We start from the raw sequence: 26,010 nt of genomic DNA, 5'->3' as shown, positions 1-26,010 counted from the left end.
CAAGAGGCTGCAGGCGCCGTGGCTTAGTTAGTTAAAGCGCCTGTCTGGTAAACAGGAGATCATGAGGTGGAATCTCACCAGTGCCTCGGGAGTCAAGACTGACGTCTCTCTAGTTTTTTGTTTTCGAAGTATAGTTCGAAATACTTCTGATGGTGTCACTGCCTGAACAAGATGCTGTGCAGGCGCCGTAGCTTAGTTAGTTGAAACGCCTGTCTAGTAAACAGGAGATCGTGAGTTCAAATCTCACCGGTGCCTCGAGAGTCAAGACAAACATCTCTCTAGCTTTTTGTTTTCGAAGTTTAGTTCGAAATACTTCTGATGGTGTCACTGCCTGAACAACAGGCTGCGCAGGCGCCGTGGCTTAGTTGGTTAAAGCGCCTGTCTAATGAACAGGAGATCGTGAGTTCGAATTTCACCGGTGCCTCGAGAGTCAAAACAAACGGCTCTCTAGTTTTTTGTTTACGAAGTTTCGCTCGAAATACTTCTGATGGTGTCACTGCCTGAACAAGACGCTGCGCAGGCGCCGTGGCTTAGTTGGTTAAAGCGCCTGTCTAGTAAACAGGAGATCGTGAGTTCGAATCTCACCGGTGCCTCGATAGTCAAGACTAACGTCTCTCTAGTTTTTTTGTTTTCGAAGTTTAGTTCTAAATACTTCTGATGGTGTCACTGCCTGAACAAGAGGCTGCGCAGGTGCCGTGGCTTAGTTGGTTAAAGCGCCTGTCTAGTAAACAGGAGATAATGGGTTCGAATCTCACCGGTGCCTCGAGAGTCAAGACAAACGTCTCTCTAGTTTTTTTTGTTTTTGAAGTTTAGTTCGAAATACTTCTGATGGTGTCACTGCCTTAACAAGACGCTGCGCAGGCACCGTGGCTTAGTTGGTTAAAGCGCCTGTGTAGTAAACAGGAGATCGTGAGTTCGAATCTCACCGGTGCCTCGAGAGTCAAGACTAACGTCTCTCTAGATTTTTGTTTTCGAAGTATAGTTCGAAATACTTCTGATGGTGTCACTGCCTGAACAAGACGCTGTGCAGGCGCCGTGGCTTAGTTGGTTAAAGCGCCTGTCTAGTAAACAGGAAATCGTGAGTTCGAATCTCACCGGTGCTTCGGGAGTCAAGACTAACGTCTCTCCAGTTTTTTGTTTTCGAAGCTTAGTTCGAAATACTTCTGATGGTGTCACTGCCTGAACAAGACGCTGCGCAGGCGCCGTGGCTTGGTTAGTTAAAGCGCCTGTCTAGTAATTAGGAGATCGTGAGTTCGTATCTCACTGGTTCCTCGAGAGTCAAGACAAACGTCTCTCTAGTTTTTTGTTTTCGAAGTTTAGTTCGAAATACTTCTGATGGTGTCACTGCCTGAATCAGACGCCGCAGGCGCCGTGGCTTAGTTGGTTAAAGTGCCTGTCTAGTAAACAGGAGATCGTGAGTTCGAATCTCACCGGTGCCTCGAGAGTGAATTCTAGCGTCTCTCTTGTTTTTTTTCGAAGTATAGTTCCAAATACTTCTGATGGTGTGACTGCCTGAACACGACGCTGCGCAGGCGCCGTGGCTTAGTTAGTTAAAGCGCCTGTCTAGCAAACAGGAGATCGTGAGTTCGAATCTCACCGGTGCCTCGAGAGTCAAGGCAAACGTCTCTCTAGTTTTTTGTTTTCGAACATTCATGACTTTTTGCGCAAACACGTACACGGACTCAAGGAAAAGAGGCAAACGACACGGGCACCCGTGTTGTTTGCCTCTTTTCCTTGTGTCCGTGTACGTGTTTGTGCAAAGTCATGATCGAGTACCAACTCGCCCAACTTTCAGTACTTTTGATTTCGAGGTTTAGCTCGAAATACTTCTGATAGTGTGACTGCCTGAACAAGACGCTGCGCAGGCGCCGTGGCTTAGTTAGTTAAAGCGCGTGTCTAGTAAACAGGAGATCGTGAGTTCGAATCTCACCGGTGCCTTGAGAGTCAAGGCAACCGTCTCTCTAGTTTTTTGTTTTCGAAGTTTAGTTTGAAATTCTTCTGATGGTGTGACTGCCTGAACAAGACGCTGCGCAGGCGTCGTGGCTTAGTTAGGTAAAGCGCCTGTCTAGTAAACAGGAGATCGTGAGTTCGAATCTCACCGGTGCCTCGAGAGTGAAGACTAGCGTCTCTCTTGTTTTTGTTTTCGAAGTATAGTTCCAAATACTTCTGATGGTGTCACTGCCTGAACAAGACGCTGCGCAGGCGCCGTAGCTTCTCCAGATAAAGCGCCTGTCTAGTAAACAGGATATCGTGAGTTCGAATCTCACCGGTGCCTCGAGGGTCATGACTAACGTCTCTCTAGTTTTTTGTTTTTGAAGTTTAGTTCGAAATACTTCTGATGGTGTGACTGCCTGAACAAGACGCTGCGCAGACGCCGTAGCTTAGTTAGTTAAAGCGCCTGTCTAGTAAATAGGAGATCGTAGTTCAAATCTCACCGGTGCCTCGAGAGTCAAGACAAACCTCTCTCTAGTTTTTTGTTTTCGAAGTTTAGTTCGAAATACTTTTGATGGTGTCACTGCCCGAACAAGACGCTGCGCAGGCGCCGTGATTTAGTTGGTTAAAGCGCCTGTCTAGCAAACAGGAGATCGTGAGTTCGATGCTCACCGGTGCCTCGAGAGTCAAGACAAACGTCTCTCTAGTTTTTTGTTTTCGCAGTTTATTTCGAAATACTTTTGATGCTGTCACTGCCTGAAGAGCACACTGCGCAGGCGCCGTGGCTTAGTTGGTTAAAGCGCCTGTCTAGTAAACAGGAGATCGTGAGTTCGAATCTCACGGGTCCTCGAGAGTCAAGACTAACGTCTCTCTAGTTTTTTCTTTTCGAAGTATAGTTCTAAATACTTCTAATGGTGTCACTGCCTGAACAAGGCGCTGAGCAGGCACCGTGGCTTAGTTGGTTAAAGCGCCTGTGTAGTAAACAGGAGATCATGAGTTCGAATCTCACCGGTGCCTCGAGAGTCAAGACTAACGTCTCTCTAGATTTTTGTTTTCGAAGTATAGTTCGAAATACTTGTGATGGTGTCACTGCCTGAACAAGACGCTGTGCAGGCGCCGTGGCTTAGTTAGTTAAAGCGCCTGTCTAGTAAACAGGAAATCGTGAGTTCGAATCTCACCGGTGCTTCGGGAGTCAAGACTAACGTCTCTCCAGTTTTTTGTTTTCGAAGCTTAGTTCGAAATACTTCTGATGGTGTCACTGCCTGAACAAGACGCTACGCAGGCGCCGTGGCTTGGTTAGTTAAAGCGCCTGTCTAGTAAACAGGAGATCGTGAGTTCGAATCTCACCGGTGTCTCGAGAGTCGAGACTCACGGCTCTCTAGTTTTTTTGTTTTCGAAGTTTAGTTCGAAATACTTCTGATGGTGTCACTGCCTGAAAAAAACGCTGCGCAGGCGCCGTGGCTGAGTTAGTTAAAGCGCCTGTCTAATAAACAGGAGATCGTGAGTTCGAATCTCACTGGTGCCTCGAGAGTCAACACAAACCTCTCTCTAGTTTTGTTGTTTTTGAAGTATGATTTAAAATGCTTCTAATGGTGTCACTGCCTGAAGAAGATGCTGCGCAGTCACCGTGTTTTAGTTCGTTATCTCACCTGTCTAGTAAACAGGAGATAGTGAGCTCGAATCTCACCGGTACCTCGAGAGACAAGACAAATTTCTCTGTAATTTTTTGTTTTCGAAGTATAGTTCGAAATACTTCTGATGGTGTCACTGCCTGAACAAGACGCTGCGCAGGCGCCGTGGCTTAGTTGGTTAAAGCGCCTGTCTAGTAAACAGGAGATCGTGAGTTCGAATCTCACCGGTGCCTCGAGAGTGAAGACTAACGTCTCTCTAGTTTTCTTGTTTTCGAAGTATTGTTCGAAATACTTCTGATGGTGTCACTGCCTGAACAAGACACTGCGCAGGTGCCATGGCTTAGTTGGTTAAAGCGCATGTCTAGTAAACAGGAGATCGAGAGTTCGATCTCACCGGTGCCTCGAGAGTGAAGACTAACGTCTCTCTAGTTTTCTTGTTTTCGAAGTATAGTTCGAAATACTTCTTATGGTGTGACTGCCTGAACACGACGCTGCGCAGGCGCCGTGGCTTAGTTAGTTAAAGCGCCTGTCTAGCAAACAGGAGATCGTGAGTTCGAATCTCACCGGTGCCTCGAGAGTCAAGGCAAACGTCTCTCTAGTTTTTTGTTTTCGAACATTCATGACTTTTTGCGCAAACACGTACACGGACTCAAGGAAAAGAGGCAAACGACACGGGCGCCCGTGTTGTTTGCCTATTTTTCCTTGTGTCCGTGTACGTGTTTGCGCAAAGTCATGATCGAGTACCAACTCGCCCAACTTTCAGTACTTTTGATTTCGAGGTTTAGCTCGAAATACTTCTGATAGTGTGACTGCCTGAACAAGACGCTGCGCAGGCGCCGTGGCTTAGTTAGTTAAAGCGCGTGTCTAGTAAACAGGAGATCGTGAGTTCGAATCTCACCGGTGCCTTGAGAGTCAAGGCAACCGTCTCTCTAGTTTTTTGTTTTCGAAGTTTAGTTTGAAATTCTTCTGATGGTGTGACTGCCTGAACAAGACGCTGCGCAGGCGCCGTGGCTTAGTTAGGTAAAGCGCCTGTCTAGTAAACAGGAGATCGTGAGTTCGAATCTCACCAGTGCCTCGAGAGTGAAGACTAGCGTCTCTCTTGTTTTTGTTTTCGAAGTATAGTTCCAAATACTTCTGATGGTGTCACTGCCTGAACAAGACGCTGCGCAGGCGCCGTAGCTTCTCCAGATAAAGCGCCTGTCTAGTAAACAGGATATCGTGAGTTCGAATCTCACCGGTGCCTCGAGGGTCATGACTAACGTCTCTCTAGTTTTTTGTTTTTGAAGTTTAGTTCGAAATACTTCTGATGGTGTGACTGCCTGAACAAGACGCTGCGCAGACGCCGTAGCTTAGTTAGTTAAAGCGCCTGTCTAGTAAATTAGAGATCGTAGTTCAAATCTCACCGGTGCCTCGAGAGTCAAGACAAACCTCTCTCTAGTTTTTTGTTTTCGAAGTTTAGTTCGAAATACTTTTGATGGTGTCACTGCCCGAACAAGACGCTGCGCAGGCGCCATGGCTTAGTTGGTTAAAGCGCCTGTCTAGTAAACAGGAGATCGTGAGTTCGAATCTCACCTGTGCCTCGGTAGTCAAGACTGACGTCTCTCTAGTTTCTTGTTTTCGAACATTCATGACTTTTTTGCGCAAACACGTACACGGACTCAAGGAAAAGAGGCAAACAACACGGGCGCCCGTGTTGTTTGCCTCTTTTCCTTGTGTCCGTGGACGTCTTTGCGCAAAGAAGTCATGATCGAATACCAACTCGCCTATTTTTCAGTACTTTTGTTTTCGAAGTTTAGTTCGAAATACTTCTGATGGTGTCACTGCCTGAGCAAAACGCTGCGCAGGCGCCGTGGCTGAGTTAGTTAAAGCGCCTGTCTAATGAACAGGAGATCGTGAGTTCGAATCTCACCGGTGCCTCGAGAGTCAAAACAAACGGCTCTCTAGTTTTTTGTTTACGAAGTTTCGCTCGAAATACTTCTGATGGTGTGACTGCCTGAACAAGACGCTGCGCAGGCGCCGTGGCTTCGCCAAGCGAAATGAAATCAAAGCGATTGCAACTGATAGCGGTATTGTACGTGAAGCGACAGCAATTGAGCAAGTATTTGTTGAATATTTCCGAGGCTTACTTGGCCGAAAAGTGAAGGCAGAGGAAGGGTTTGAGGATCAGTTTCTGCATTTGATACCAAAGCTCTCTGATAACGAGAGAGAGCAGCTGGAGATAGCGAATGAAGTGTCCGAAATAGAAAAAGCTATTGACGACCTAGCGGCTGGCAAAGCACCGGGACCTGATGGATTTGGTGCCGCATTGTACAAGACTTTTAAAGGTGTTATTGCTGTTGCCTTACATCGTGTCTTCACGGAGGCTATAAGATTAAAGGTTCTGCCCGGCTCATTTAAAAAGACGCACGTAATACTCATACCGAAAACTGACGACCCCAAAAAATTATTGTCCGTCAAGTCGTACCGACCAATCAGTTTAGCCAACACAGACTATAAAGTGTTTATGAAGGTTCTTGCAGGCAGGTTGCAAAGGATGATGAAAATACTAGTTGGACCACACCAGACTTGTGGTATAAAAGGACGCACAATAAATACAAATGTTCATGTAGCGAGAAGCGTGCTGGAGAGTTGCGATGTGTTTGGTAGCAAGGTTGCAATGTTGCAATTAGATCTGGAAAAAGCCTTTGACCGTGTAAATCATGATATCCTTTTTTTGATACTAGAATATGTTAATGTAGGGTCTGTCATTTTGGAAGGGGTAAAAATGGCCTATAGAGAGTGCTTTACGAGTCTTGTAATTAATGGGCGACTTACTGAAAGCTTTCAAGTGACAAACGGTGTGCGGCAAGGTGATCCCATTTCGGCTTTATTATTTGCAATATATATGGAACCTTTCTGCATGAAGATTATTAGCAATGAAACAATAAAAGGGTATCAGCTAATGAACAGTGAAGTTAAAATGCTAACATATGCCGACGATATTGCCGTGTTTTGTAGCGATAAGGAAAGTGTCAGTGAAGTGATACGTCATGTGGCCTATTTTTGCAAGATGACAGGCAGTGCAGTAAACTGGGACAAATGCCTAGGCTTGTGGCATGGTTCTTGGGAGACCACCCCACAAAACTTTGCAAATATGAACTGGTCACTTGTACCGACGAAGTATCTCGGAGTACCCCTCCAGCATTACAAAAACACGGATGATTACTGGAAAGAGATATGTGAGAGCACTCGTGAGAAGACAAGAAACTGGGGTGGTAGGGAACTTTCTATGTTTTCTAGAGCGACTGCATGCAATTGGTTCATTGTTTGCAAAGTATGGTATGTTCTGCAGTTCCTATTTATGTCAAGAGCAAATGTGCAGAAATTGCATCGAGTCTTAGCTGTGTTTGTTTGGGGGTCGGTTTGGGAGCGTACGAGTCGAACAAACTTATTTCATTCACTAAGAAATGGTGGTTTAGGATTGGCTCACCTCTTCCTCAAGCAAATTGTGTCTAGATATATTTTTTTACGCGACCAATGTAACCCGTTTGTGAGAACATTTCTACAAATTGTACTTTCTAATAAGATTCCTGATTATGTGGTATCAAGTATGTCTGTGAAATGTAACCTACGTGGATATTTAAGAGAAGTTATAATGGCATATGAAATACTGAAAGTGAGATTTTCAATGGAATATTTATCTGTTGTAAAGAGAAAACGTCTTTACAGAGATTTACGTGACGTAATGCTGCCTCAGCCTATCTACAGATCAGTATACCAGGTTGGTGCTGAACGTGACGTATTGAAGAGAGTGAAAATGATGACCGTACGCGCAAGTGCAAAGACATTTTTTTTTCAGCTGCACAGCGGAACATTGCCCGTAAAACCATGGTTGCAAGAAAAGGGCTTCTTTGTTCCGTGGTCGATGGACTGCCTTATCTGTAAGAAACCCGAGACTGTCAACCACATTTTTCTTGATTGCTGGGATGCTGTTTTTCTGTGGGACATTCTGCAGCGTACTTTGAAAAAGGACTTGCCTATCACACCACACGGTATTAGATTCTTGGCTGTAGAAAATGAGGATGGTGTGCCTTATGATATGTTTATGTTGCTTGTGCTTCACAGCGTGTGGCGAACTAGAATGGCAGTAAGACACGTAGATAAAGATGCCCGATGTGCGCATGAATACTTCACGGAAAGTATTGTATACATAAGAGACGTGTTATCTTCCAGAGAAGAAAGACCTGAATGGGTGTCGTTGTTGAATGTGTTGGCTACAATGAAGCAGTTTTAAATGAAACCAGTCACAGCCAGGCTGGTTTTTTTTTAAACTTGTTTAAAAGTGATCGTAAATTGTATTTCTTTTGTGCGAAGCCGGCAATAAAGAAAAAAAAAAAAAAACAGGCGCCGTGGCTTAGTTGGTTAAAGCGCCTGTCTAGTAAACAGGAGATCGTGAGTTCGAATCTCACCGGTGCCTCGAGAGTGAAGACTAGCGTCTCTCTAGTTTTTTGTTTTCGAAGTATAGTTCCAAATACTTCTGATGGTGTCACTGCCTGAACAAGACGCTGCGCAGGCGCCGTGGCTTCTCCAGTTAAAGCGCCTGTCTAGTAAACAGGAGATCGTGAGTTCGAATCTCACCGGTGCCTCGAGGGTCAAGATATACCTCTCTCTAGTTTTTTTGTTTTTGAAGTATTATATAAAATGCTTCTAATGGTGTCACTGCCTGAAGAAGATGCTGCGCAGTCACCAAGTCTTAGTTCGTTATCTCACCTGTCTAGTAAACAGGAGATAGGGAGCTCGAATCTCACCGGTACCTCGGAGACAAGACAAATTTCTCTGTAATTTTTTGTTTTCGAAGTATAGTTCGAAATACTTCTAATGGTGTCACTGCCTCTACAAGACGACGCGCAGGCGCCATGGCTTAGTTGGTTAAAGCGCCTGCCTAGTAAACAAGAGATCGTGAGTTCGAATCTCACCGGTGCTTCGAGAGTAAAGACAAACGTCTCTCTAGTTTTTGTTTTCGAAGTTTAGTTCGAAATACTTCTGATGGTGTCACTGACTGAACAAGGCGCTGCGCAGGCGCCGTGGCTCAGTTAGTTAAAGCGCGTGTCTAGTAAACAAGAGATCGTGAGTTCGAATCTCACCGGTGCCTCGAGAGTCAAGACAAACGGCTCTCTAGTTTTTTTTTGTTTTCGAAGTATTGTTCGAAATACTTCTGATGGTGTCACTGCCTGAGAGAGACGCTGCGCGGGCGCCGTGGCTTAATTGGTTAAAGCGCCTGTCTAGTAAACAGGAGATCATTTGTTCGAATCTCACCGGTGTCTCGAGAGTCAAGACTAACGTCTCTCTAGTTTTTTTTGTTTTCGAAGTATTGTTCGAAATACTTCTGATGGTGTCACTGCCTGAACAAGACGCTGCGCAGGCGCCGTGGCTTATTTGGTTAAAGCGCCTGTCTAGTAAACCGGAGATCGTGAGTTCGAATCTCACCGGTGCCTCGAGAGTCAAGACAAACGTCTCTCTAGTTTTTTGTTTTCGAAGTTTAGTTCGAAATAATTTTGATGGTGTCACTGCCTGAACAAGACGCTGCGCAGGCGCTGTGGCTTAGTTAGTTAAATCGCCTGTCTAGTAAGAGGAAGATCCTGAGTTCGAATCTCACCTGTGCCTCGAGAGTCAAGACAAACGTCTTTCTAGTTTTTTTGTTTTTGAAGTATAATTTAAAATGCTTCTAATGGTGTCACTGCCTGAAGAAGATGCTGCGCAGTCACCGTGTCTTAGTTCGTTATCTCACCTGTCTAGTAAACAGGAGATAGTGAGCTCGAATCTCACCGGTACCTCGAGAGACAAGACAAATTTCTCTGTAATTTTTTGTTTTCGAAGTATAGTTCGAAATACTTCTGATGGTGTCACTGCCTGAACAAGACGCTGCGCAGGCGCCGTGGCTTAGTTGGTTAAAGCGCCTGTCTAGTAAACAGGAGATCGTGAGTTCGAATCTCACCGGTGCCTCGAGAGTGAAGACTAACGTCTCTCTAGTTTTCTTGTTTTCGAAGTATTGTTCGAAATACTTCTGATGGTGTCACTGCCTGAACAAGACACTGCGCAGGCGCCGTGGCTTAGTTAGTTAAAGCGCCTGTCTAGTAAACAGGAGATCGTGAGTTCGAATCTCACCGGTGCCTCGAGAGTGAATTCTAGCGTCTCTCTTGTTTTTTTTCGAAGTATAGTTCCAAATACTTCTGATGGTGTGACTGCCTGAACAAGACGCTGCGCAGATGCCGTAGCTTAGTTAGTTAAAGCGCCTGTCTAGTAAATAGGAGATCGTAGTTCAAATCTCACCGGTGCCTCGAGAGTCAAGACTAACATCTCTCTAGTTTTTTTGTTTTCGAAGTTTAGTTCGAAATACTTCTGAAGGTGTCACTGCCTGAACAAGACGCTGCACAGGTGCTGTGGCTTAGTTGATTAAAGCGCCTGTCTAGTAAACAGGAGATCGTGAGTTCGAATCTCACCGGTGCCTCGAGAGTCAAGACGAACATCTCTCTAGTTTTTTTTTTGTTTTCGAAGTTTAGTTAGAAATACTTCTGATGGTGTCACTGCCTGAACAACCCGCTGCGCAGGCGCCGTGGCTTAGTTGGTTAAAGCGCCTGTCTAGTAAACAGGAGATCGTGAGTTCGAATCTCACCGGTGCCGCGAGAGTCAAGACAAACGTCTCTCTAGCTTTTTGTTCTCGAAGTTTAGTTCGAAATACTTCTGATGGTGTCACTGCCTGAACAAGACACTGCGCAGGCGCCGTGGCTTAGTTAGTTAAAGCGCCTGTCTAGAAAACAGGAGATCGTGAGTTCGAATCTCACCGGTGCCTCGAGGGTCAAGATATACCTCTCTCTAGTTTTTTTTTGTTTTTTAAGTATTATTTAAAATGCTTCTAATGGTGTCCCTGCCTGAAGAAGATGCTGCGCAGTCACCGTGTCTTAGTTCGTTATCTCACCAGTCTAGTAAACAGGAGATAGTGAGCTCGAACTCACCGGTACCTCGAGAGACAAGACAAATTTCTCTGTAATTTTTTGTTTTCGAAGTATAGTTCGAAATACTTCTGATGGTGTCACTGCCTGAACAAGACGCTGCGCAGGCGCCGTGGCTTAGTTCGGTAAAGCGCCTGTCTAGTAAACAGGAGATCGTGAGTTCGCATCTCACCGGTGCCTCGAGAGTCAAGACTAACGTCTTTCTAGTTTTTTTGTTTTCGAAGTTTAGTTCGAAATACTTCTGATGGTGTCACTGCCTGAACAAGAGGCTGCGCAGGTGCCATGGCTTAGTTGGTTAAAGCGCATGTCTAGTAAACAGGAGATCGAGAGTTCGATCTCACCGGTGCCTCGAGAGTGAAGACTAACGTCTCTCTAGTTTTCTTGTTTTCGAAGTATAGTTCGAAATACTTCTTATGGTGTGACTGCCTGAACACGACGCTGCGCAGGCGCCGTGGCTTAGTTAGTTAAAGCGCCTGTCTAGCAAACAGGAGATCGTGAGTTCGAATCTCACCGGTGCCTCGAGAGTCAAGGCAAACGTCTCTCTAGTTTTTTGTTTTCGAACATTCATGACTTTTTGCGCAAACACGTACACGGACTCAAGGAAAAGAGGCAAACGACACGGGCGCCCGTGTTGTTTGCCTCTTTTCCTTGTGTCCGTGTACGTGTTTGTGCAAAGTCATGATCGAGTACCAACTCGCCCAACTTTCAGTACTTTTGATTTCGAGGTTTAGCTCGAAATACTTCTGATGGTGTCACTGACTGAACAAGGCGCTGCGCAGGCGCCGTGGCTCAGTTAGTTAAAGCGCGTGTCTAGTAAACAAGAGATCGTGAGTTCGAATCTCACCGGTGCCTCGAGAGTCAAGACAAACGGCTCTCTAGTTTTTTTTGTTTTCGAAGTATTGTTCGAAATACTTCTGATGGTGTCACTGCCTGAGAGAGACGCTGCGCGGGCGCCGTGGCTTAATTGGTTAAAGCGCCTGTCTAGTAAACAGGAGATCATTTGTTCGAATCTCACCGGTGTCTCGAGAGTCAAGACTAACGTCTCTCTAGTTTTTTTTGTTTTCGAAGTATTGTTCGAAATACTTCTGATGGTGTCACTGCCTGAACAAGACGCTGCGCAGGCGCCGTGGCTTATTTGGTTAAAGCGCCTGTCTAGTAAACCGGAGATCGTGAGTTCGAATCTCACCGGTGCCTCGAGAGTCAAGACAAACGTCTCTCTAGTTTTTTGTTTTCGAAGTTTAGTTCGAAATAATTTTGATGGTGTCACTGCCTGAACAAGACGCTGCGCAGGCGCTGTGGCTTAGTTAGTTAAATCGCCTGTCTAGTAAGAGGAAGATCCTGAGTTCGAATCTCACCTGTGCCTCGAGAGTCAAGACAAACGTCTTTCTAGTTTTTTTGTTTTTGAAGTATAATTTAAAATGCTTCTAATGGTGTCACTGCCTGAAGAAGATGCTGCGCAGTCACCGTGTCTTAGTTCGTTATCTCACCTGTCTAGTAAACAGGAGATAGTGAGCTCGAATCTCACCGGTACCTCGAGAGACAAGACAAATTTCTCTGTAATTTTTTGTTTTCGAAGTATAGTTCGAAATACTTCTGATGGTGTCACTGCCTGAACAAGACGCTGCGCAGGCGCCGTGGCTTAGTTGGTTAAAGCGCCTGTCTAGTAAACAGGAGATCGTGAGTTCGAATCTCACCGGTGCCTCGAGAGTGAAGACTAACGTCTCTCTAGTTTTCTTGTTTTCGAAGTATTGTTCGAAATACTTCTGATGGTGTCACTGCCTGAACAAGACACTGCGCAGGCGCCGTGGCTTAGTTAGTTAAAGCGCCTGTCTAGTAAACAGGAGATCGTGAGTTCGAATCTCACCGGTGCCTCGAGAGTGAATTCTAGCGTCTCTCTTGTTTTTTTTCGAAGTATAGTTCCAAATACTTCTGATGGTGTGACTGCCTGAACAAGACGCTGCGCAGATGCCGTAGCTTAGTTAGTTAAAGCGCCTGTCTAGTAAATAGGAGATCGTAGTTCAAATCTCACCGGTGCCTCGAGAGTCAAGACTAACATCTCTCTAGTTTTTTTGTTTTCGAAGTTTAGTTCGAAATACTTCTGAAGGTGTCACTGCCTGAACAAGACGCTGCACAGGTGCTGTGGCTTAGTTGATTAAAGCGCCTGTCTAGTAAACAGGAGATCGTGAGTTCGAATCTCACCGGTGCCTCGAGAGTCAAGACGAACATCTCTCTAGTTTTTTTTTGTTTTCGAAGTTTAGTTAGAAATACTTCTGATGGTGTCACTGCCTGAACAACCCGCTGCGCAGGCGCCGTGGCTTAGTTGGTTAAAGCGCCTGTCTAGTAAACAGGAGATCGTGAGTTCGAATCTCACCGGTGCCGCGAGAGTCAAGACAAACGTCTCTCTAGCTTTTTGTTCTCGAAGTTTAGTTCGAAATACTTCTGATGGTGTCACTGCCTGAACAAGACACTGCGCAGGCGCCGTGGCTTAGTTAGTTAAAGCGCCTGTCTAGAAAACAGGAGATCGTGAGTTCGAATCTCACCGGTGCCTCGAGGGTCAAGATATACCTCTCTCTAGTTTTTTTTGTTTTTTAAGTATTATATAAAATGCTTCTAATGGTGTCCCTGCCTGAAGAAGATGCTGCGCAGTCACCGTGTCTTAGTTCGTTATCTCACCAGTCTAGTAAACAGGAGATAGTGAGCTCGAACTCACCGGTACCTCGAGAGACAAGACAAATTTCTCTGTAATTTTTTGTTTTCGAAGTATAGTTCGAAATACTTCTGATGGTGTCACTGCCTGAACAAGACGCTGCGCAGGCGCCGTGGCTTAGTTCGGTAAAGCGCCTGTCTAGTAAACAGGAGATCGTGAGTTCGCATCTCACCGGTGCCTCGAGAGTCAAGACTAACGTCTTTCTAGTTTTTTTGTTTTCGAAGTTTAGTTCGAAATACTTCTGATGGTGTCACTGCCTGAACAAGAGGCTGCGCAGGTGCCATGGCTTAGTTGGTTAAAGCGCATGTCTAGTAAACAGGAGATCGAGAGTTCGATCTCACCGGTGCCTCGAGAGTGAAGACTAACGTCTCTCTAGTTTTCTTGTTTTCGAAGTATAGTTCGAAATACTTCTTATGGTGTGACTGCCTGAACACGACGCTGCGCAGGCGCCGTGGCTTAGTTAGTTAAAGCGCCTGTCTAGCAAACAGGAGATCGTGAGTTCGAATCTCACCGGTGCCTCGAGAGTCAAGGCAAACGTCTCTCTAGTTTTTTGTTTTCGAACATTCATGACTTTTTGCGCAAACACGTACACGGACTCAAGGAAAAGAGGCAAACGACACGGGCGCCCGTGTTGTTTGCCTCTTTTCCTTGTGTCCGTGTACGTGTTTGTGCAAAGTCATGATCGAGTACCAACTCGCCCAACTTTCAGTACTTTTGATTTCGAGGTTTAGCTCGAAATACTTCTGATAGTGTGACTGCCTGAACAAGACGCTGCGCAGGCGCCGTGGCTTAGTTAGTTAAAGCGCGTGTCTAGTAAACAGGAGATCGTGAGTTCGAATCTCACCGGTGCCTTGAGAGTCAAGGCAACCGTCTCTCTAGTTTTTTGTTTTCGAAGTTTAGTTTGAAATTCTTCTGATGGTGTGACTGCCTGGACAAGACGCTGCGCAGGCGTCGTGGCTTAGTTAGGTAAAGCGCCTGTCTAGTAAACAAGAGATCGTGAGTTCGAATCTCACCTGTGCCTCGAGAGTGAAGACTGGCGTCTCTCTTGTTTTTGTTTTCGAAGTATAGTTCCAAATACTTCTGATGGTGTCACTGCCTGAACAAGACGCTGCGCAGGCGCCGTAGCTTCTCCAGATAAAGCGCCTGTCTAGTAAACAGGATATCGTGAGTTCGAATCTCACCGGTGCCTCGAGGGTCATGACTAACGTCTCTCTAGTTTTTTGTTTTCGAAGTTTAGTTCGAAATAATTTTGATAGTGTCACTGCCTGAACAAGACGCTGCGCAGGCGCTGTGGCTTAGTTAGTTAAATCGCCTGTCTAGTAAGAGGAAGATCCTGAGTTCGAATCTCACCTGTGCCTCGAGAGTCAAGACAAACGTCTTTCTAGTTTTTTTGTTTTTGAAGTATAATTTAAAATGCTTCTAATGGTGTCACTGCCTGAAGAAGATGCTGCGCAGTCACCGTGTCTTAGTTCGTTATCTCACCTGTCTAGTAAACAGGAGATAGTGAGCTCGAATCTCACCGGTACCTCGAGAGACAAGACAAATTTCTCTGTAATTTTTTGTTTTCGAAGTATAGTTCGAAATACTTCTGATGGTGTCACTGCCTGAACAAGACGCTGCGCAGGCGCCGTGGCTTAGTTGGTTAAAGCGCCTGTCTAGTAAACAGGAGATCGTGAGTTCGAATCTCACCGGTGCCTCGAGAGTGAAGACTAACGTCTCTCTAGTTTTCTTGTTTTCGAAGTATTGTTCGAAATACTTCTGATGGTGTCACTGCCTGAACAAGACACTGCGCAGGCGCCGTGGCTTAGTTAGTTAAAGCGCCTGTCTAGTAAACAGGAGATCGTGAGTTCGAATCTCACCGGTGCCTCGAGAGTGAATTCTAGCGTCTCTCTTGTTTTTTTTCGAAGTATAGTTCCAAATACTTCTGATGGTGTGACTGCCTGAACAAGACGCTGCGCAGATGCCGTAGCTTAGTTAGTTAAAGCGCCTGTCTAGTAAATAGGAGATCGTAGTTCAAATCTCACCGGTGCCTCGAGAGTCAAGACTAACATCTCTCTAGTTTTTTTGTTTTCGAAGTTTAGTTCGAAATACTTCTGAAGGTGTCACTGCCTGAACAAGACGCTGCACAGGCGCTGTGGCTTAGTTGATTAAAGCGCCTGTCTAGTAAACAGGAGATCGTGAGTTCGAATCTCACCGGTGCCTCGAGAGTCAAGACGAACATCTCTCTAGTTTTTTTTTGTTTTCGAAGTTTAGTTAGAAATACTTCTGATGGTGTCACTGCCTGAACAACCCGCTGCGCAGGCGCCGTGGCTTAGTTGGTTAAAGCGCCTGTCTAGTAAACAGGAGATCGTGAGTTCGAATCTCACCGGTGCCGCGAGAGTCAAGACAAACGTCTCTCTAGCTTTTTGTTCTCGAAGTTTAGTTCGAAATACTTCTGATGGTGTCACTGCCTGAACAAGACACTGCGCAGGCGCCGTGGCTTAGTTAGTTAAAGCGCCTGTCTAGAAAACAGGAGATCGTGAGTTCGAATCTCACCGGTGCCTCGAGGGTCAAGATATACCTCTCTCTAGTTTTTTTTTGTTTTTTAAGTATTATATAAAATGCTTCTAATGGTGTCCCTGCCTGAAGAAGATGCTGCGCAGTCACCGTGTCTTAGTTCGTTATCTCACCAGTCTAGTAAACAGGAGATAGTGAGCTCGAACTCACCGGTACCTCGAGAGACAAGACAAATTTCTCTGTAATTTTTTGTTTTCGAAGTATAGTTCGAAATACTTCTGATGGTGTCACTGCCTGAACAAGACGCTGCGCAGGCGCCGTGGCTTAGTTCGGTAAAGCGCCTGTCTAGTAAACAGGAGATCGTGAGTTCGAATCTCACCGGTGCCTCGACAGTCAAGACTAACGTCTTTCTAGTTTTTTTGTTTTCGAAGTTTAGTTCGAAATACTTCTGATGGTGTCACTGCCTGAACAAGAGGCTGCGCAGGTGCCATGGCTTAGTTGGTTAAAGCGCATGTCTAGTAAACAGGAGATCGAGAGTTCGATCTCACCGGTGCCTCGAGAGTGAAGACTAACGTCTCTCTAGTTTTCTTGTTTTCGAAGTATAGTTCGAAATACTTCTTATGGTGTGACTGCCTGAACACGACGCTGCGCAGGCGCCGTGGCTTAGTTAGTTAAAGCGCCTGTCTAGCAAACAGGAGATCGTGAGTTCGAATCTCACCGGTGCCTCGAGAGTCAAGGCAAACGTCTCTCTAGTTTTTTGTTTTCGAACATTCATGACTTTTTGCGCAAACACGTACACGGACTCAAGGAAAAGAGGCAAACGACACGGGCGCCCGTGTTGTTTGCCTCTTTTCCTTGTGTCCGTGTACGTGTTTGTGCAAAGTCATGATCGAGTACCAACTCGCCCAACTTTCAGTACTTTTGATTTCGAGGTTTAGCTCGAAATACTTCTGATAGTGTGACTGCCTGAACAAGACGCTGCGCAGGCGCCGTGGCTTAGTTAGTTAAAGCGCGTGTCTAGTAAACAGGAGATCGTGAGTTCGAATCTCACCGGTGCCTTGAGAGTCAAGGCAACCGTCTCTCTAGTTTTTTGTTTTCGAAGTTTAGTTTGAAATTCTTCTGATGGTGTGACTGCCTGAACAAGACGCTGCGCAGGCGTCGTGGCTTAGTTAGGTAAAGCGCCTGTCTAGTAAACAAGAGATCGTGAGTTCGAATCTCACCTGTGCCTCGAGAGTGAAGACTAGCGTCTCTCTTGTTTTTGTTTTCGAAGTATAGTTCCAAATACTTCTGATGGTGTCACTGCCTGAACAAGACGCTGCGCAGGCGCCGTAGCTTCTCCAGATAAAGCGCCTGTCTAGTAAACAGGATATCGTGAGTTCGAATCTCACCGGTGCCTCGAGGGTCATGACTAACGTCTCTCTAGTTTTTTGTTTTTGAAGTTTAGTTCGAAATACTTCTGATGGTGTGACTGCCTGAACAAGACGCTGCGCAGACGCCGTAGCTTAGTTAGTTAAAGCGCCTGTCTAGTAAATAGGAGATCGTAGTTCAAATCTCACCGGTGCCTCGAGAGTCAAGACAAACCTCTCTCTAGTTTTTTGTTTTCGAAGTTTAGTTCGAAATACTTTTGATGGTGTCACTGCCCAAACAAGACGCTGCGCAGGCGCCGTGATTTAGTTGGTTAAAGCGCCTGTCTAGCAAACAGGAGATCGTGAGTTCGATGCCCACCGGTGCCTCGAGAGTCAAGACAAACGTCTCTCTAGTTTTTTGTTTTCGCAGTTTATTTCGAAATACTTTTGATGGTGTCACTGCCTAAGAGCACACTGCGCAGGCGCCGTGGCTTAGTTGGTTAAAGCGCCTGTCTAGTAAACAGGAGATCGTGAGTTCGAATCTCACGGGTCCTCGAGAGTCAAGACTAACGTCTCTCTAGATTTTTCTTTTCGAAGTATAGTTCTAAATACTTCTAATGGTGTCACTGCCTGAACAAGGCGCTGCGCAGGCACCGTGGCTTAGTTGGTTAAAGCGCCTGTGTAGTAAACAGGAGATCATGAGTTCGAATCTCACCGGTGCCTCGAGAGTCAAGACTAACGTCTCTCTAGATTTTTGTTTTCGAAGTATAGTTCAAAATACTTGTGATGGTGTCACTGCCTGAACAAGACGCTGTGCAGGCGCCGTGGCTTAGTTAGTTAAAGCGCCTGTCTAGTAAACAGGAAATCGTGAGTTCGAATCTCACCGGTGCTTCGAGAGTCAAGACTAACGTCTCTCCAGTTTTTTGTTTTCGAAGCTTAGTTCGAAATACTTCTGATGGTGTCACTTCCTGAACAAGACGCTGCGCAGGCGCCGTGGCTTATTTGGTTAAAGCGCCTGTCTAGTAAACCGGAGATCGTGAGTTCGAATCTCACCGGTGCCTCGAGAGTCAAGACAAACGTCTCTCTAGTTTTTTGTTTTCGAAGTTTAGTTCGAAATAATTTTGATGGTGTCACTGCCTGAACAAGACGCTGCGCAGGCGCTGTGGCTTAGTTAGTTAAATCGCCTGTCTAGTAAGAGGAAGATCCTGAGTTCGAATCTCACCTGTGCCTCGAGAGTCAAGACAAACGTCTTTCTAGTTTTTTTGTTTTTGAAGTATAATTTAAAATGCTTCTAATGGTGTCACTGCCTGAAGAAGATGCTGCGCAGTCACCGTGTCTTAGTTCGTTATCTCACCTGTCTAGTAAACAGGAGATAGTGAGCTCGAATCTCACCGGTACCTCGAGAGACAAGACAAATTTCTCTGTAATTTTTTGTTTTCGAAGTATAGTTCGAAATACTTCTGATGGTGTCACTGCCTGAACAAGACGCTGCGCAGGCGCCGTGGCTTAGTTGGTTAAAGCGCCTGTCTAGTAAACAAGAGATCGTGAGTTCGAATCTCACCGGTGCCTCGAGAGTGAAGACTAACGTCTCTCTAGTTTTCTTGTTTTCGAAGTATTGTTCGAAATACTTCTGATGGTGTCACTGCCTGAACAAGACACTGCGCAGGCGCCGTGGCTTAGTTAGTTAAAGCGCCTGTCTAGTAAACAGGAGATCGTGAGTTCGAATCTCACCGGTGCCTCGAGAGTGAATTCTAGCGTCTCTCTTGTTTTTTTTCGAAGTATAGTTCCAAATACTTCTGATGGTGTGACTGCCTGAACAAGACGCTGCGCAGATGCCGTAGCTTAGTTAGTTAAAGCGCCTGTCTAGTAAATAGGAGATCGTAGTTCAAATCTCACCGGTGCCTCGAGAGTCAAGACTAACATCTCTCTAGTTTTTTTGTTTTCGAAGTTTAGTTCGAAATACTTCTGAAGGTGTCACTGCCTGAACAAGACGCTGCACAGGTGCTGTGGCTTAGTTGATTAAAGCGCCTGTCTAGTAAACAGGAGATCGTGAGTTCGAATCTCACCGGTGCCTCGAGAGTCAAGACGAACATCTCTCTAGTTTTTTTTTTGTTTTCGAAGTTTAGTTAGAAATACTTCTGATGGTGTCACTGCCTGAACAACCCGCTGCGCAGGCGCCGTGGCTTAGTTGGTTAAAGCGCCTGTCTAGTAAACAGGAGATCGTGAGTTCGAATCTCACCGGTGCCGCGAGAGTCAAGACAAACGTCTCTCTAGCTTTTTGTTCTCGAAGTTTAGTTCGAAATACTTCTGATGGTGTCACTGCCTGAACAAAACGCTGCGCAGGCGCCGTGGCTGAGTTAGTTAAAGCGCCTGTCTAGTAAACAGGAGATCGTGAGTTCGAATCTCACCGGTGCCTCGAGAGTCAAGACAAACCTCTCTCTAGTTTTGTTGTTTTTGAAGTATGATTTAAAATGCTTCTAATGGTGTCACTGCCTGAAGAAGATGCTGCGCAGTCACCGTGTCTTAGTTCGTTATCTCACCTGTCTAGTAAACAGGAGATAGTGAGCTCGAATCTCACCGGTACCTCGAGAGACAAGACAAATTTCTCTGTAATTTTTTGTTTTCGAAGTATAGTTCGAAATACTTCTGATGGTGTCACTGCCTGAACAAGACGCTGCGCAGGCGCCGTGGCTTAGTTGGTTAAAGCGCCTGTCTAGTAAACAGAAGATTGTGAGTTCGAATCTCACCGGTGCCTCGAGAGTCAAGACTAACGTCTTTCTAGTTTTTTTTGTTTTCGAAGTTCAGTTCGAAATACTTCTGATGGTGTCACTGCCTGAACAAGAGGCTGCGCAGGTGCCGTGGCTTAGTTGGTTAAAGCGCATGTCTAGTAAACAGGAGATCGAGAGTTCGAATCTCACCGGTGCCTCGAGAGTGAAGACTAACGTCTCTCTAGTTTTCTTGTTTTCGAAGTATAGTTCGAAATACTTCTGATGGCGTCACTGACTGAACAAGACACTGCGCAGGCGCCGTGGCTTAGTTAGTTAAAGCGCCTGTCTAGTAAACAGGAGATCGTGAGTTCGAATCTCACCGGTGCCTCGAGAGTGAATTCTAGCGTCTCTCTTGTTTTTGTTTCGAAGTATAGTTCCAAATACTTCTGATGGTGTGACTGCCTGAACGAGACGCTGCGCAGATGCCGTAGCTTAGTTAGTTAAAGCGCCTGTCTAGTAAATAGGAGATCGTAGTTCAAATCTCACCGGTGCCTCGAGAGTCAAGACAAACCTCTCTCTAGTTTTTTTGTTTTCGAAGTTTAGTTCGAAATTCTTCTTATGGTGTGACTCCCTGAACACGACGCTGCGCAGGCGCCGTGGCTTAGTTAGTTAAAGCGCCTGTCTAGCAAACAGGAGATCGTGAGTTCGAATCTCACCGGTGCCTCGAGAGTCAAGACAAACGTCTCTCTAGTTTTTTGTTTTCGAACATTCATGACTTTTTTTGCGCAAACACGTACACGGACTCAAGGAAAAGAGGCAAACGACACGGGCGCCCGTGTTGTTTGCCTCTTTTCCTTGTGTCCGTGTACGTGTTTGCGCAAAGTCATGATCGAGTACCAACTCGCCCAACTTTCAGTACTTTTTATTTCGAGGTTTAGCTCGAAATACTTCTGATAGTGTGACTGCCTGAACAAGACGCTGCGCAGGCGCCGTGGCTTAGTTAGTTAAAGCGCCTGTCTAGTAAACAGGAGATCGTGAGTTCGAATCTCACCGGTGCCTCGAGAGTCAAGGCAACCGTCTCTCTAGTTTTTTGTTTTCGAAGTTTAGTTCGAAATTCTTCTGATGGTGTGACTGCCTGAACAAGACGCTGCGCAGGCGCCGTAGCTTCTCCAGATAAAGCGCCTGTCTAGTAAACAGGATATCGTGAGTTCGAATCTCACCGGTGCCTCGAGAGTGAAAACTAGCGTCTCTCTAGTTTTTTGTTTTCGAAGTATAGTTCCAAATACTTCTGATGGTGTCACTGCCTGAACAAGACGCTGCGCAGGCGCCGTGGCTTCTCCAGTTAAAGCACCTGTCTAGTAAACAGGAGATCGTGAGTTCGAATCTCACTGGTGCCTCGAGAGTCAAGACAAACCTCTCTCTAGTTTTGTTGTTTTTGAAGTATGATTTAAAATGCTTCTAATGGTGTCACTGCCTGAAGAAGATGCTGCGCAGTCGCCGTGTCTTAGTTCGTTATCTCACCTGTCTAGTAAACAGGAGATAGTGAGCTCGAATCTCACCGGTACCTCGAGAGACAAGACAAATTTCTCTGTAATATTTTGTTTTCGAAGTATAGTTCGAAATACTTCTGATGGTGTCACTGCCTGAACAAGACGCTGCGCAGGCGCCGTGGCTTAGTTGGTTAAAGCGCCTGTCTAGTAAACAGGAGATCGTGAGTTCGAATCTCACCGGTGCCTCGAGTGTCAAGACTAACGTCTTTCTAGTTTTTTTGTTTTCGAAGTTTAGTTCGAAATACTTCTGATGGTGTCACTGCCTGAACAAGAGGCTGCGCAGGTGCCGTGGCTTAGTTGGTTAAAGCGCATGTCTAGTAAACAGGAGATCGAGAGTTCGAATCTCACCGGTGCCTCGAGAGTGAAGACTAACGTCTCTCTAATTTTTTGTTTTCGAAGTTTAGTTCTAAATACTTCTGATGGTGTCACTGCCTGAACATGACGCTGCACAGGTGCCGTGGCTTAGTTGGTTCAAGCGCCTGTCTAGTAAACAGGAGATCGTGAGTTCGAATCTCACCGGTGCCTCGAGAGTCAAGACAAACGTCTCTCTAGCTTTTTGTTCTCGAAGTTTAGTTCGAAATACTTCTGATGGTGTCACTGCCTGAACAAGAGGCTGCGCAGGCGCCGTGGCTTAGTTGGTTAAAGCGCCTGTCTAGTAAACAACAGATCGTGAGTTCGAATCTCACCGGTGCCTCGAGAGTCAAGACTAACATCTCTCTAGTTTTTTTGTTTTCGAAGTTCAGTTCGAAATACTTCTGATGGTGTCACTGCCTGAACAAGAGGCTGCGCAGGTGCCGTGGCTTAAGTGGTTAAAGCGCATGTCTAGTAAACAGGAGATCGAGAGTTCGAATCTCACCGGTGCCTCGAGAGTGAAGACTAACGTCTCTCTAGTTTTCTTGTTTTCGAAGTATAGTTCGAAATACTTCTGATGGCGTCACTGACTGAACAAGACACTGCGCAGGCGCCGTGGCTTAGTTAGTTAAAGCGCCTGTCTAGTAAACAGGAGATCGTGAGTTCGAATCTCACCGGTGCCTCGAGAGTGAATTCTAGCGTCTCTCTTGTTTTTTTTTCGAAGTATAGTTCCAAATACTTCTGATGGTGTGACTGCCTGAACATGACGCTGCGCAGATGCCGTAGCTTAGTTAGTTAAAGCGCCTGTCTAGTAAATAGGAGATCGTAGTTCAAATCTCACCGGTGCCTCGAGAGTCAAGACAAACCTCTCTCTAGTTTTTTTTGTTTTCGAAGTTTAGTTCGAAATACTTTTGATGGTGTCACTGCCCGAACAAGACGCTGCGCAGGCGCCGTGATTTAGTTGGTTAAAGCGCCTGTCTAGTAAACAAGAGAGCATGAGTTCGAATCTCACCGGTGCCTCGAGAGTCAAGGCAACCGTCTCTCTAGTTTTTTGTTTTCGAAGTTTAGTTCGAAATTCTTCTTATGGTGTGACTCCCTGAACACGACGCTGCGCAGGCGCCGTGGTTTAGTTAGTTAAAGCGCCTGTCTAGTAAACAGGAGATCGTGAGTTCGAATCTCACCGGTGCCTCGAGAGTGAAGACTAGCGTCTCTCTTGTTTTTTGTTTTCGAAGTATAGTTCCAAATACTTCTGATGGTGTCACTGCCTGAACAAGACGCTGCGCAGGCGCCGTAGCTTCTCCAGATAAAGCGCCTGTCTAGTAAACAGGATATCGTGAGTTCGAATCTCACCGGTGCCTCGAGGGTCATGACTAACGTCTCTCTAGTTTTTTGTTTTTGAAGTTTAGTTCGAAATACTTCTGATGGTGTGACTGCCTGAACAAGACGCTGCGCAGACGCCGTAGCTTAGTTAGTTAAAGCGCCTGTCTAGTAAATAGGAGATCGTAGTTCAAATCTCACCGGTGCCTCGAGAGTCAAGACAAACCTCTCTCTAGTTTTTTTGTTTTCGAAGTTTAGTTCGAAATACTTTTGATGGTGTCACTGCCCGAACAAGACGCTGCGCAGGCGCCGTGATTTAGTTGGTTAAAGCGCCTGTCTAGCAAACAGGAGATCGTGAGTTCGATGCTCACCGGTGCCTCGAGAGTCAAGACAAACGTCTCTCTAGTTTTTTGTTTTCGCAGTTTATTTCGAAATACTTTTCATGGTGTCACTGCCTGAAGAGCACACTGCGCAGGCGCCGTGGCTTAGTTGGTTAAAGCGCCTGTCTATTAAACAGGAGATCGTGAGTTCGAAACTCACCGGTGTATCGAGAGTCGAGACTCACGTCTCTCTAGTTTTTATGTTTTCGAAGTTTAGTTCGAAATACTTCTGATGGTGTCACTGCCTGAACAAAACGCTGCGCAGGCGCCGTGGCTGAGTTAGTTAAAGCGCCTGTCTAGTAAACAGGAGATCGTGAGTTCGAATCTCACCGGTGCCTCGAGAGTCAAGACAAACCTCTCTCTAGTTTTGTTGTTTTTGAAGTATGATTTAAAATGCTTCTAATGGTGTCACTGCCTGAAGAAGATGCTGCGCAGTCACCGTGTCTTAGTTCGTTATCTCACCTGTCTAGTAAACAGGAGATAGTGAGCTCGAATCTCACCGGTACCTCGAGAGACAAGACAAATTTCTCTGTAATTTTTTGTTTTCGAAGTATAGTTCGAAATACTTCTGATGGTGTCACTGCCTGAACAAGACGCTGCGCAGGCGCCGTGGCTTAGTTGGTTAAAGCGCCTGTCTAGTAAACAGAAGATTGTGAGTTCGAATCTCACCGGTGCCTCGAGAGTCAAGACTAACGTCTTTCTAGTTTTTTTGTTTTCGAAGTTCAGTTCGAAATACTTCTGATGGTGTCACTGCCTGAACAAGAGGCTGCGCAGGTGCCGTGGCTTAGTTGGTTAAAGCGCATGTCTAGTAAACAGGAGATCGAGAGTTCGAATCTCACCGGTGCCTCGAGAGTGAAGACTAACGTCTCTCTAGTTTTCTTGTTTTCGAAGTATAGTTCGAAATACTTCTGATGGCGTCACTGACTGAACAAGACACTGCGCAGGCGCCGTGGCTTAGTTAGTTAAAGCGCCTGTCTAGTAAACAGGAGATCGTGAGTTCGAATCTCACCGGTGCCTCGAGAGTGAATTCTAGCGTCTCTCTTGTTTTTGTTTCGAAGTATAGTTCCAAATACTTCTGATGGTGTGACTGCCTGAACGAGACGCTGCGCAGATGCCGTAGCTTAGTTAGTTAAAGCGCCTGTCTAGTAAATAGGAGATCGTAGTTCAAATCTCACCGGTGCCTCGAGAGTCAAGACAAACCTCTCTCTAGTTTTTTTGTTTTCGAAGTTTAGTTCGAAATTCTTCTTATGGTGTGACTCCCTGAACACGACGCTGCGCAGGCGCCGTGGCTTAGTTAGTTAAAGCGCCTGTCTAGCAAACAGGAGATCGTGAGTTCGAATCTCACCGGTGCCTCGAGAGTCAAGACAAACGTCTCTCTAGTTTTTTGTTTTCGAACATTCATGACTTTTTTTGCGCAAACACGTACACGGACTCAAGGAAAAGAGGCAAACGACACGGGCGCCCGTGTTGTTTGCCTCTTTTCCTTGTGTCCGTGTACGTGTTTGCGCAAAGTCATGATCGAGTACCAACTCGCCCAACTTTCAGTACTTTTTATTTCGAGGTTTAGCTCGAAATACTTCTGATAGTGTGACTGCCTGAACAAGACGCTGCGCAGGCGCCGTGGCTTAGTTAGTTAAAGCGCCTGTCTAGTAAACAGGAGATCGTGAGTTCGAATCTCACCGGTGCCTCGAGAGTCAAGGCAACCGTCTCTCTAGTTTTTTGTTTTCGAAGTTTAGTTCGAAATTCTTCTGATGGTGTGACTGCCTGAACAAGACGCTGCGCAGGCGCCGTAGCTTCTCCAGATAAAGCGCCTGTCTAGTAAACAGGATATCGTGAGTTCGAATCTCACCGGTGCCTCGAGAGTGAAAACTAGCGTCTCTCTAGTTTTTTGTTTTCGAAGTATAGTTCCAAATACTTCTGATGGTGTCACTGCCTGAACAAGACGCTGCGCAGGCGCCGTGGCTTCTCCAGTTAAAGCACCTGTCTAGTAAACAGGAGATCGTGAGTTCGAATCTCACTGGTGCCTCGAGAGTCAAGACAAACCTCTCTCTAGTTTTGTTGTTTTTGAAGTATGATTTAAAATGCTTCTAATGGTGTCACTGCCTGAAGAAGATGCTGCGCAGTCGCCGTGTCTTAGTTCGTTATCTCACCTGTCTAGTAAACAGGAGATAGTGAGCTCGAATCTCACCGGTACCTCGAGAGACAAGACAAATTTCTCTGTAATATTTTGTTTTCGAAGTATAGTTCGAAATACTTCTGATGGTGTCACTGCCTGAACAAGACGCTGCGCAGGCGCCGTGGCTTAGTTGGTTAAAGCGCCTGTCTAGTAAACAGGAGATCGTGAGTTCGAATCTCACCGGTGCCTCGAGTGTCAAGACTAACGTCTTTCTAGTTTTTTTGTTTTCGAAGTTTAGTTCGAAATACTTCTGATGGTGTCACTGCCTGAACAAGAGGCTGCGCAGGTGCCGTGGCTTAGTTGGTTAAAGCGCATGTCTAGTAAACAGGAGATCGAGAGTTCGAATCTCACCGGTGCCTCGAGAGTGAAGACTTACGTCTCTCTAATTTTTTGTTTTCGAAGTTTAGTTCTAAATACTTCTGATGGT

The 26,010-nt window shown here is 45.8% G+C and overlaps 50 non-coding genes across 50 annotated transcripts; all 50 read left to right on the top strand.

Moving 5' to 3' along the window:
- The first annotated feature begins 350 nt into the window (after positions 1-350).
- TRNAI-AAU (transfer RNA isoleucine (anticodon AAU)) lies at positions 351-424 on the top strand. Its single transcript has one exon. It is a non-coding gene; the product is annotated as a tRNA-Ile (tRNA).
- A 95-nt stretch (positions 425-519) lies between these two features.
- On the top strand, positions 520-593 carry TRNAT-AGU (transfer RNA threonine (anticodon AGU)). Its single transcript has one exon. It is a non-coding gene; the product is annotated as a tRNA-Thr (tRNA).
- A 267-nt stretch (positions 594-860) lies between these two features.
- On the top strand, positions 861-934 carry TRNAT-AGU (transfer RNA threonine (anticodon AGU)). Its single transcript has one exon. It is a non-coding gene; the product is annotated as a tRNA-Thr (tRNA).
- Positions 935-1,029: 95 nt separating this feature from the next.
- On the top strand, positions 1,030-1,103 carry TRNAT-AGU (transfer RNA threonine (anticodon AGU)). Its single transcript has one exon. It is a non-coding gene; the product is annotated as a tRNA-Thr (tRNA).
- A 262-nt stretch (positions 1,104-1,365) lies between these two features.
- On the top strand, positions 1,366-1,439 carry TRNAT-AGU (transfer RNA threonine (anticodon AGU)). Its single transcript has one exon. It is a non-coding gene; the product is annotated as a tRNA-Thr (tRNA).
- A 92-nt stretch (positions 1,440-1,531) lies between these two features.
- TRNAA-AGC (transfer RNA alanine (anticodon AGC)) lies at positions 1,532-1,605 on the top strand. The gene has a single exon. It is a non-coding gene; the product is annotated as a tRNA-Ala (tRNA).
- Positions 1,606-2,033: 428 nt separating this feature from the next.
- Positions 2,034-2,107, top strand: TRNAT-AGU (transfer RNA threonine (anticodon AGU)). The gene has a single exon. It is a non-coding gene; the product is annotated as a tRNA-Thr (tRNA).
- A 431-nt stretch (positions 2,108-2,538) lies between these two features.
- TRNAA-AGC (transfer RNA alanine (anticodon AGC)) lies at positions 2,539-2,612 on the top strand. The gene has a single exon. It is a non-coding gene; the product is annotated as a tRNA-Ala (tRNA).
- Positions 2,613-3,383: 771 nt separating this feature from the next.
- TRNAI-AAU (transfer RNA isoleucine (anticodon AAU)) lies at positions 3,384-3,457 on the top strand. Its single transcript has one exon. It is a non-coding gene; the product is annotated as a tRNA-Ile (tRNA).
- Positions 3,458-3,722: 265 nt separating this feature from the next.
- On the top strand, positions 3,723-3,796 carry TRNAT-AGU (transfer RNA threonine (anticodon AGU)). Its single transcript has one exon. It is a non-coding gene; the product is annotated as a tRNA-Thr (tRNA).
- A 265-nt stretch (positions 3,797-4,061) lies between these two features.
- TRNAA-AGC (transfer RNA alanine (anticodon AGC)) lies at positions 4,062-4,135 on the top strand. Its single transcript has one exon. It is a non-coding gene; the product is annotated as a tRNA-Ala (tRNA).
- Positions 4,136-4,564: 429 nt separating this feature from the next.
- On the top strand, positions 4,565-4,638 carry TRNAT-AGU (transfer RNA threonine (anticodon AGU)). The gene has a single exon. It is a non-coding gene; the product is annotated as a tRNA-Thr (tRNA).
- Positions 4,639-5,406: 768 nt separating this feature from the next.
- Positions 5,407-5,480, top strand: TRNAI-AAU (transfer RNA isoleucine (anticodon AAU)). Its single transcript has one exon. It is a non-coding gene; the product is annotated as a tRNA-Ile (tRNA).
- A 2,465-nt stretch (positions 5,481-7,945) lies between these two features.
- Positions 7,946-8,019, top strand: TRNAT-AGU (transfer RNA threonine (anticodon AGU)). The gene has a single exon. It is a non-coding gene; the product is annotated as a tRNA-Thr (tRNA).
- A 1,452-nt stretch (positions 8,020-9,471) lies between these two features.
- On the top strand, positions 9,472-9,545 carry TRNAT-AGU (transfer RNA threonine (anticodon AGU)). The gene has a single exon. It is a non-coding gene; the product is annotated as a tRNA-Thr (tRNA).
- Positions 9,546-9,641: 96 nt separating this feature from the next.
- TRNAT-AGU (transfer RNA threonine (anticodon AGU)) lies at positions 9,642-9,715 on the top strand. Its single transcript has one exon. It is a non-coding gene; the product is annotated as a tRNA-Thr (tRNA).
- A 434-nt stretch (positions 9,716-10,149) lies between these two features.
- Positions 10,150-10,223, top strand: TRNAT-AGU (transfer RNA threonine (anticodon AGU)). Its single transcript has one exon. It is a non-coding gene; the product is annotated as a tRNA-Thr (tRNA).
- A 95-nt stretch (positions 10,224-10,318) lies between these two features.
- On the top strand, positions 10,319-10,392 carry TRNAS-AGA (transfer RNA serine (anticodon AGA)). The gene has a single exon. It is a non-coding gene; the product is annotated as a tRNA-Ser (tRNA).
- Positions 10,393-10,997: 605 nt separating this feature from the next.
- On the top strand, positions 10,998-11,071 carry TRNAA-AGC (transfer RNA alanine (anticodon AGC)). The gene has a single exon. It is a non-coding gene; the product is annotated as a tRNA-Ala (tRNA).
- A 1,109-nt stretch (positions 11,072-12,180) lies between these two features.
- On the top strand, positions 12,181-12,254 carry TRNAT-AGU (transfer RNA threonine (anticodon AGU)). The gene has a single exon. It is a non-coding gene; the product is annotated as a tRNA-Thr (tRNA).
- A 96-nt stretch (positions 12,255-12,350) lies between these two features.
- On the top strand, positions 12,351-12,424 carry TRNAT-AGU (transfer RNA threonine (anticodon AGU)). Its single transcript has one exon. It is a non-coding gene; the product is annotated as a tRNA-Thr (tRNA).
- Positions 12,425-12,857: 433 nt separating this feature from the next.
- On the top strand, positions 12,858-12,931 carry TRNAT-AGU (transfer RNA threonine (anticodon AGU)). Its single transcript has one exon. It is a non-coding gene; the product is annotated as a tRNA-Thr (tRNA).
- Positions 12,932-13,026: 95 nt separating this feature from the next.
- On the top strand, positions 13,027-13,100 carry TRNAS-AGA (transfer RNA serine (anticodon AGA)). The gene has a single exon. It is a non-coding gene; the product is annotated as a tRNA-Ser (tRNA).
- Positions 13,101-13,704: 604 nt separating this feature from the next.
- TRNAA-AGC (transfer RNA alanine (anticodon AGC)) lies at positions 13,705-13,778 on the top strand. Its single transcript has one exon. It is a non-coding gene; the product is annotated as a tRNA-Ala (tRNA).
- A 1,104-nt stretch (positions 13,779-14,882) lies between these two features.
- TRNAT-AGU (transfer RNA threonine (anticodon AGU)) lies at positions 14,883-14,956 on the top strand. Its single transcript has one exon. It is a non-coding gene; the product is annotated as a tRNA-Thr (tRNA).
- A 96-nt stretch (positions 14,957-15,052) lies between these two features.
- Positions 15,053-15,126, top strand: TRNAT-AGU (transfer RNA threonine (anticodon AGU)). Its single transcript has one exon. It is a non-coding gene; the product is annotated as a tRNA-Thr (tRNA).
- A 261-nt stretch (positions 15,127-15,387) lies between these two features.
- On the top strand, positions 15,388-15,461 carry TRNAT-AGU (transfer RNA threonine (anticodon AGU)). Its single transcript has one exon. It is a non-coding gene; the product is annotated as a tRNA-Thr (tRNA).
- A 98-nt stretch (positions 15,462-15,559) lies between these two features.
- On the top strand, positions 15,560-15,633 carry TRNAT-AGU (transfer RNA threonine (anticodon AGU)). The gene has a single exon. It is a non-coding gene; the product is annotated as a tRNA-Thr (tRNA).
- A 95-nt stretch (positions 15,634-15,728) lies between these two features.
- Positions 15,729-15,802, top strand: TRNAS-AGA (transfer RNA serine (anticodon AGA)). The gene has a single exon. It is a non-coding gene; the product is annotated as a tRNA-Ser (tRNA).
- A 266-nt stretch (positions 15,803-16,068) lies between these two features.
- Positions 16,069-16,142, top strand: TRNAT-AGU (transfer RNA threonine (anticodon AGU)). Its single transcript has one exon. It is a non-coding gene; the product is annotated as a tRNA-Thr (tRNA).
- A 265-nt stretch (positions 16,143-16,407) lies between these two features.
- On the top strand, positions 16,408-16,481 carry TRNAA-AGC (transfer RNA alanine (anticodon AGC)). The gene has a single exon. It is a non-coding gene; the product is annotated as a tRNA-Ala (tRNA).
- Positions 16,482-18,596: 2,115 nt separating this feature from the next.
- Positions 18,597-18,670, top strand: TRNAT-AGU (transfer RNA threonine (anticodon AGU)). The gene has a single exon. It is a non-coding gene; the product is annotated as a tRNA-Thr (tRNA).
- Positions 18,671-18,766: 96 nt separating this feature from the next.
- Positions 18,767-18,840, top strand: TRNAT-AGU (transfer RNA threonine (anticodon AGU)). The gene has a single exon. It is a non-coding gene; the product is annotated as a tRNA-Thr (tRNA).
- Positions 18,841-19,274: 434 nt separating this feature from the next.
- Positions 19,275-19,348, top strand: TRNAT-AGU (transfer RNA threonine (anticodon AGU)). The gene has a single exon. It is a non-coding gene; the product is annotated as a tRNA-Thr (tRNA).
- Positions 19,349-19,443: 95 nt separating this feature from the next.
- Positions 19,444-19,517, top strand: TRNAT-AGU (transfer RNA threonine (anticodon AGU)). The gene has a single exon. It is a non-coding gene; the product is annotated as a tRNA-Thr (tRNA).
- Positions 19,518-19,782: 265 nt separating this feature from the next.
- On the top strand, positions 19,783-19,856 carry TRNAT-AGU (transfer RNA threonine (anticodon AGU)). The gene has a single exon. It is a non-coding gene; the product is annotated as a tRNA-Thr (tRNA).
- A 267-nt stretch (positions 19,857-20,123) lies between these two features.
- TRNAT-AGU (transfer RNA threonine (anticodon AGU)) lies at positions 20,124-20,197 on the top strand. Its single transcript has one exon. It is a non-coding gene; the product is annotated as a tRNA-Thr (tRNA).
- Positions 20,198-20,459: 262 nt separating this feature from the next.
- TRNAA-AGC (transfer RNA alanine (anticodon AGC)) lies at positions 20,460-20,533 on the top strand. The gene has a single exon. It is a non-coding gene; the product is annotated as a tRNA-Ala (tRNA).
- A 261-nt stretch (positions 20,534-20,794) lies between these two features.
- Positions 20,795-20,868, top strand: TRNAT-AGU (transfer RNA threonine (anticodon AGU)). Its single transcript has one exon. It is a non-coding gene; the product is annotated as a tRNA-Thr (tRNA).
- A 603-nt stretch (positions 20,869-21,471) lies between these two features.
- TRNAT-AGU (transfer RNA threonine (anticodon AGU)) lies at positions 21,472-21,545 on the top strand. The gene has a single exon. It is a non-coding gene; the product is annotated as a tRNA-Thr (tRNA).
- A 265-nt stretch (positions 21,546-21,810) lies between these two features.
- TRNAT-AGU (transfer RNA threonine (anticodon AGU)) lies at positions 21,811-21,884 on the top strand. Its single transcript has one exon. It is a non-coding gene; the product is annotated as a tRNA-Thr (tRNA).
- Positions 21,885-22,319: 435 nt separating this feature from the next.
- On the top strand, positions 22,320-22,393 carry TRNAT-AGU (transfer RNA threonine (anticodon AGU)). The gene has a single exon. It is a non-coding gene; the product is annotated as a tRNA-Thr (tRNA).
- A 939-nt stretch (positions 22,394-23,332) lies between these two features.
- On the top strand, positions 23,333-23,406 carry TRNAA-AGC (transfer RNA alanine (anticodon AGC)). Its single transcript has one exon. It is a non-coding gene; the product is annotated as a tRNA-Ala (tRNA).
- Positions 23,407-23,501: 95 nt separating this feature from the next.
- TRNAN-AUU (transfer RNA asparagine (anticodon AUU)) lies at positions 23,502-23,577 on the top strand. The gene has a single exon. It is a non-coding gene; the product is annotated as a tRNA-Asn (tRNA).
- Positions 23,578-23,671: 94 nt separating this feature from the next.
- On the top strand, positions 23,672-23,745 carry TRNAT-AGU (transfer RNA threonine (anticodon AGU)). The gene has a single exon. It is a non-coding gene; the product is annotated as a tRNA-Thr (tRNA).
- A 265-nt stretch (positions 23,746-24,010) lies between these two features.
- On the top strand, positions 24,011-24,084 carry TRNAT-AGU (transfer RNA threonine (anticodon AGU)). Its single transcript has one exon. It is a non-coding gene; the product is annotated as a tRNA-Thr (tRNA).
- Positions 24,085-24,350: 266 nt separating this feature from the next.
- TRNAT-AGU (transfer RNA threonine (anticodon AGU)) lies at positions 24,351-24,424 on the top strand. The gene has a single exon. It is a non-coding gene; the product is annotated as a tRNA-Thr (tRNA).
- Positions 24,425-24,686: 262 nt separating this feature from the next.
- Positions 24,687-24,760, top strand: TRNAA-AGC (transfer RNA alanine (anticodon AGC)). The gene has a single exon. It is a non-coding gene; the product is annotated as a tRNA-Ala (tRNA).
- Positions 24,761-25,021: 261 nt separating this feature from the next.
- TRNAT-AGU (transfer RNA threonine (anticodon AGU)) lies at positions 25,022-25,095 on the top strand. Its single transcript has one exon. It is a non-coding gene; the product is annotated as a tRNA-Thr (tRNA).
- Positions 25,096-25,698: 603 nt separating this feature from the next.
- TRNAT-AGU (transfer RNA threonine (anticodon AGU)) lies at positions 25,699-25,772 on the top strand. The gene has a single exon. It is a non-coding gene; the product is annotated as a tRNA-Thr (tRNA).
- The last annotated feature ends 238 nt before the right edge of the window (positions 25,773-26,010 follow it).

Source organism: Rhipicephalus microplus, unplaced genomic scaffold, assembly GCF_043290135.1.
Source record: "Rhipicephalus microplus isolate Deutch F79 unplaced genomic scaffold, USDA_Rmic scaffold_62, whole genome shotgun sequence".
NCBI classification, from domain to species: Eukaryota; Metazoa; Arthropoda; class Arachnida; order Ixodida; family Ixodidae; genus Rhipicephalus; species Rhipicephalus microplus.
The sequence above is the reverse complement of the archived record's forward strand: the minus strand, read 5'-3'. Positions and strand labels throughout refer to the sequence as shown.